At 57.3% G+C, this 6,188-nt stretch overlaps 1 pseudogene; it reads left to right on the top strand.

Moving 5' to 3' along the window:
- Positions 1-1,228: 1,228 nt before the first annotated feature.
- Positions 1,229-2,154, top strand: LOC148935712 (uncharacterized; annotated as a pseudogene).
- Positions 2,155-6,188: the final 4,034 nt, after the last annotated feature.

The raw sequence follows: 6,188 nt of genomic DNA, 5'->3' as shown, positions 1-6,188 counted from the left end.
GTCGAAGGATAAGAAGATGAAGAGGGATAGATGTTAGTGGAATAGTGGAGGAGAGAGGATGGTCAATATTGAATGGTGGGATGAAGGGGGATGAGGAAGGTAACTAAATATACACCGGGGGAAGAGGGGAGTCAGTGATAGACTACGTGCTAGTGGAGGATGTGTCAAGAGAAGAGGTGGTAAGTTTAGAAATAAAAGATTATATGAAGTCGGAGAGCATTGTTGGTAGTGAAACTGAGAGGAGAAGAAGGCAGGAAGAGGACTGAGAAGAAAAGAGGAATAAGAAATTGTAAAGGGAGATGGGATGAAGAGGGAAGGGAAGAATTTAGAAGAGAGATTAGTGGAGAGATATTAATGGAGGATGAGATAGAAGAAGCAATGGGGAATGTGAAAGATAGGATTAGACAGATACTAAGAAGGATGGAGGAAAGAGGAAGCGGGGAACTAAAAAGGGTTAAGGGTTGTTGAGATGAGAAATGCGTGGAGAAGAAAAAGTGAGAAGAGCGTTACGGAATTGGAGAAGGGGAGAAACGGAGAAGGGGAGGGGAGAGAGTACAGAAGAGTGAAAAAAGAATACAAGCAGCTGTGTGATAGGAAGAAGGAAAGAGAGAAGGAAAGGTGAGAAAGGGAGACGGAGGAGATAAGAACGGAGAGACAGATATGAGAAGTAGTCAATAGGGAGAGGAAGAGATGGAGGAGGATTAAGAGAGATAAGTGTGGAGGAGTATTTTAAAAGCCTGTTAGGAGGAGTAGAACGAAGAGTAGTACAGGGAAGGGAGGTGGGAAGACGGGTGGAAGAAAGGGAGTTAGAGAAAGAGAAATTAGTAGGACGAGAGAAAGTTGAAGGCGGAAGGGAGATGGAGAATTGCGTAGAATGGGTATGCAATAGAATATGGAGGGGAGAAGGGTGGCCGAAGATGTGGAGGGAGAGGATAATAGTGCCGGTAAGAAAGAGGGGACAGAGGGAGGTAGTACAGGATTACAGAGGGGTGGCGATAATGCCGGCACTGTATAAAATTTACGCGGAGATATTGACGGAAAGGATTAGGGAGGATATGGAGGAGAAGGGAGTGTTGCCACCGAATCAGACAGGGTTTAGGAAAGAGATGTCTACGATAGATAACATATATGTTTTGAACTATCTAATAAATAGACAGATAGAAGGAAGGAAAGGGAAGGTGATGGCGTTATTGACGGGCGGCGTTTGATTTCGGTGTTATTAAGGGCGATGAAAGAGAGGGAGATCAAAGAGGATTCAATCGAGAGGATGAAGGAGATAGTGGGGGAGACGAACAGTAGGGTAAGGATAGGTGGGGAATTGGGGAAGGCGTTCTGGACGGTGAGAGAATTGAGGCAGGGATATCCCTTGAGCCCAATTTAACATAGTGATAGCGGATTTAGAAAAGGAAATGGGAAAGATTAGGTGAGGAGAGATAAAGCTAGGAGAAAATAAGATGCATTCTCTAGCTTATGCGGACGATATAGTGCTATTAGCGGAGAGGGAAGGAGAGATGAAGAGTGTGATAGAGAGGCTAGAAGGGTATTTGAATAGGAAGGAGCTGAAACTGAACGTGGAGAAAACGAAGGTATTGAGGTTAGGGAGGAAGAGGGAAGGATGAAGAAGGCAGATTAGAGATGGAGAGGAAAAAGGATTGAGGAGGTGAAGGAAATTAAGTACCTGGGATATAAATTACAGAGGAATGGAGGACAGCAGGTTAAGGATAGAGTGAAAGCAGCGGCAGTGATGGGACAAGTGTGGAGGATTGGGAAGCGGAGATTTGGGAGGGGCTGGAAAAGAAGTGTATAGTTGTTTGATAAATTAGTATGGACAGTAGCAGGGTATGGGATGGAGATTTGGGGATGGAAAGAGAGGGAGAGTATTGAGAGGTTGCAGGAAAGATACTTGAGATGGGTTCTGGGGGTGGAGGGAAAAAGCTAGGGTATTTGGTGAGAGAAGAGTTGCAGGGGGAGCTGATGAGAAGCAGGGCGGGAAGAAAGGCAGAGGGATATAAAGGAAGGTTGGAAAAGGGGAGGGGAAGTGTGCTAACACAACAATGTTTAGAGGAAATGAAGAAGAGAGTAAAAAAAAAAAAAAAGTTCGTAAACGCAAACGGAAGTCCCTTAGAGCGGGGAGAGAGAGAGAATGCGGTGTAGAGAAAGGAAGTAAGTAGGTTATAGTAGGAAGAATTGTAAATATAGTTAGGTTAGGTTAGGTTAGGTTAGGTTAGGTTAGGTTAGGTTAGGTTAGGTTAGGTTAGGTCCCCCTCGTCTCCCCCTCGTGATGGGCCACCTTGTCGTGGTGAGGGGGCTTCCTGCTCCAATGACCACCTGTTGGCAGTACCGGGGTTCTACCGGGAAAGCCCGGGTGCGAGGCGCAGGATCTAAGGTCCATCGAGCGGGTGTTCCCGCAGGCGTGTCGCCGCATCGCTGAGTCTTCCTGGCGGTGCGGCAGACACATGCCATGGGGGGGGCTTGCTCCCCCCGGGAGACGGGCTGTGGGGCCGCCCGGACGTATTCCGGGGCAGGGTCCACAGTCTGGGTGCCGTCGGAGCCGCTCGGACATATTCCGAGGTCTGGGTCCGGCGGCACGGTGTGTTACGGGGCAGGTCGGGCTCCTTAGCCGGGCTAAGGCAACCGACCTAGGGGAAGGCCACCCCGAAGTTAAACCATTTTCATAATATTCATGGAAATGGACAACATAAAGGGTACAAACTTACTGGGCCAGGGGTTTCGGAGCCCCAGGTCCCGGCGTGTTAGGGGGGGGGGGTATGGTCCCGGTCTCTCCCACGTCGTCATCTTACGACGGGCGGGTAGCGGAGTCTCCGGCGAGCTCCACTAACCTATTGGCTATCGCTGAGGATGGCTTTCTGGTGCCTGTTGGACTCTCGGTCCAGGACACCAGGTTCAGGCCATGGCCTGAGGGCGTAAATATAGGCCCTATCGAACCGGTTCCTTCGGGGACCGTAATTACGCGGCGGTACCAGTTCCGCCGCGGTGTGATTCGGGAGACTATCCGCACGCGCTTCCGCGGTAGGATACTCTTCCGAAGAGAAGTGCCGGGCACGCTTGAGGGCTTGACTTCCGGCGTCCCGGTCTTCTTCGAGTGGAGGACACGAGCCGGGACGTTCGATCGTGTCGACGGCGGTGGGGAGGGCTCTCCCTACTCCGTCACTGAGGAGTCGGGGGCTGAGGAGCCCCCGGTTGTATCGGCGGGGTCGTCGACGCCTGCGCCGACGTTCACCCCCGTAAGAGTAAGGGGAGGGGGGATAAGCCCCCCACGCCTGTGGTCTGTCTGGGACCCAGGGTGGACGCGGCTTCTGATCCCCCATTTCCGGGTCCTGGAGGGGATGTGGCATCCGGTGAGGCAGCGCCGGTGCCCGCCACTGTCGGGCCGACGGTCACCTCGATTGAGGTAGTCCGTCCCCCGATTGCCGTCGTCGGGGTTCCTGGCCCTAGTGGATCCAGGGCCCTGACCGTGGAGTCCGATTCGGATCTCGGCCCCTCCAGGCCGTTAAAAAGAAATAGGGGCCGCACCCGCAAAGACGGGACGGTCCCTTTGCGACCCGCGTCCCCGACGGTCCTTGAGATCGAGAGGGCGCGGGTCAGTAGGGATCCTCTACCCAAGGCGGTGGGTGTTAGGAGAAAGGTTCCGCACCTCTCCGTTACTCGCCGCCTTGTGGTAGAGGAAGACATATCCTCGGATGAGGACAGGGTGGGCTCGGTCCCGGTCGCTAACATGACCAGCGACCAGCGCCGGGAGTTCGAGCATTTTGCTCGACAAATCGAGCACATGGCACCCTCCGAGGTGTCGTCGCACGCCACTCAGTGGCTGCATAAGTTGGAGGAGGACCGAAATTCCTCCTCCTCTCTCCAGGGATCCGTCTCGCGGCGGATGAAGGTGAAACACTACCTTCTCCGGGAGGCTATTTATGCCTTATACCGGACCGCCGCGGGACGGATGGGATCGTCTTCGGATCCCAGCAAGGTCTCGTCCCTGGCCAGCGAGAATCGCTTGTTCAGGGACGAGGTGGAGCGGCTTTCCGCAGAGCTGGAGAAGACGCGAAGCGCAAATAAATATTTGCGTAGCGTCTCTCCAACTCTGGGCTCCATCGGGGGTGTGGCCACCCGGTTAGCCAGATCTGGTCCCCCTCTGGGCCAAGAGGCGCGCGGCGGGAAGACTCGGGGTTTTCGCCCCATCTCCCCTGTGGCGCCGCAGCAGGCCCTGGACACCGAGGTTCTCCGGACGTTAGACCGGATGACCGAGGCTCTCCAGGGCCTGGCTGCTCGGGTGGGGGCCCTCGAAAAGAGGAGCCCCATTCCCATCCAGCGTCCTCCATCTTCTTGGGGAGCTGGTGGGAACATCGAGAGTCCCTTGGGGGACATTGGGGGTGGTTCGACGCCCCCTCCCCCTCCCCCCGAGGAGATGGTTGTTTCTCCGGTGGCGGGGCCTTCGCTCCCCGTCCCGGAGCTTATTACTGGCGGCGGTGCGGCCTCTTGGTCCACCGTCGTCAGACGCAGCAGCAGGAGGGTTTCGGCTGGGGGTGTTTTGCCCCCTCCTCCTCCTTCTCTCCCTCCACCCCCTCCTGCCTTTAGGGGCAAAAAGGGGGGGAAGAAGAAGACCCGGCAGGGTGCTGATGGGACCTCGATCCCACCTACCCTTAAGCCCGGAGCCGCTGGCGGGGGTGGACTTAAGGCCTCAGAGTCTCGGTCCGTTGTCCCCCGTCAGCCAAAAAAGGGGGGCGGTGGGGCCGCGCCGGTATCGTCGGGGGCTTCTGCTCCCTCGGCCGGTGTCGGTCTTCCGCGTGCCCCGATGGCTGTCAAGCCTCCTCCCCTTCCTCCCCCCGGGGTGGTGAAGGGGAAAAAGAAGAAGAGAGATGGGGGGGAAGTCGGCCGGGAAAGTTCCTTCCCCGCCTGTCCCCCCACCATCCCACCCAATGGGAAGTCGGAGGGCGGGCGTTATGCCGCTCTCCACTGTCCGAAAACGCATCCCCCGATCCGCCGCGATCTCGGTCGCGGTGTCCGGGAACCGTCGGCTGGAGGACGTGATCGCCCGGGCGAGGGATGCCATCTCCCTTGAGGAGGTGAGCATCTCGGGCGGTATCCGTCCTCGGCGCTCGAGGGCCGGGGCCTTCCTCATGGAGGTTCCCGGCGGCGCTGCTGCGGGCCCCCTTGCGGACGAATTAGCGTCTCGCATGGGGGCTCTCTTCGAGAAGGACCCGACAGTCCGGATCGGTCGGCCCGTGCGGAGGTTTGACCTCCGCATTAGCGGGTTTGACCGATCCGTGACTGCCAAGGAGGTGGCTGACCGGATCGCGGCGGTAGGCGGCTGTGGAGCCGCCGACGTTCGCACCGGTCAGCCGAGGTTTGCGAGCGGCGGCTCCGGTCTTGGGACCATTTGGGCCCAATTTCCGGCAGCCGCGGCCCTTCGCGTCGTGAAATGCTGTCGCATTGTCCTGGGCTGGGCATCGGCTCGGGTGGCACCTGCTCAAGGGCAGGCCACTCCGATGTTTCCGGTGCCAGGCCCAGGGACATGTACAGCAGAAGTGTCCGGGTTGTGTTGACCTGGTCCTCTGCTGCCATAATTGTGGACAGGAGGGGCATATACAGGCGAATTGCCGAAATTCGTCCTCCTGCCCCTCGTGTAACGTGGGGGGACGTAAGTCCTCTCACACCACCGGCGGTCCGGGTTGCGTCCCCATTCGGGGCGTTCCCGCCCGCTCGGAGCCCCATCCCCCTGGGGATGGGGTTACCGTGGAATCCACCCTGTCGGTCGTCCTCCTTAGTCAGGGATCTGTCGACGCGGTGGAGATGGTCCCGTGGAGGCGGTCCCGGGCAGCTCGCCCGAGAGTCCGCCGGACAAGAGGGCCCGGTGTAAGGGGGGTTTTCCCCCTCTCCTGGGGGAGAGGTTCCTCTTCCCCAGCAGACCCTACGTAGTCGATCTGCCTCTCCAGAGCAATAAGCTCGGGGCAGGTCGACACGTAGTTGTGTCGGGCGGCTGAGGCACCTTCTGTGCCTCAGCCGCCCTTGGGGCATTAAATGCCCCCTCATTGGTGGGGTCTTAGACCCCTCGACGCGAGGGTGGCCGGGATGTTTACTGCAAATGTTCCCCGGCCACCCTCATCTTGCGTCTGCGAGCCCTGAGGGGTTTTAGTGGGTAGGGGGGCGTGCGCTCGTCCCGAGTCTCACAC

The sequence above is a fragment of the Pogonomyrmex barbatus genome, unplaced genomic scaffold (genome assembly GCF_055798465.1).
Source record: "Pogonomyrmex barbatus isolate J1 unplaced genomic scaffold, ASM5579846v1 scaffold4, whole genome shotgun sequence".
In the NCBI taxonomy this organism is placed as follows: domain Eukaryota; kingdom Metazoa; phylum Arthropoda; class Insecta; order Hymenoptera; family Formicidae; genus Pogonomyrmex; species Pogonomyrmex barbatus.
This window is presented reverse-complemented; position numbering and strand designations above follow the sequence as displayed.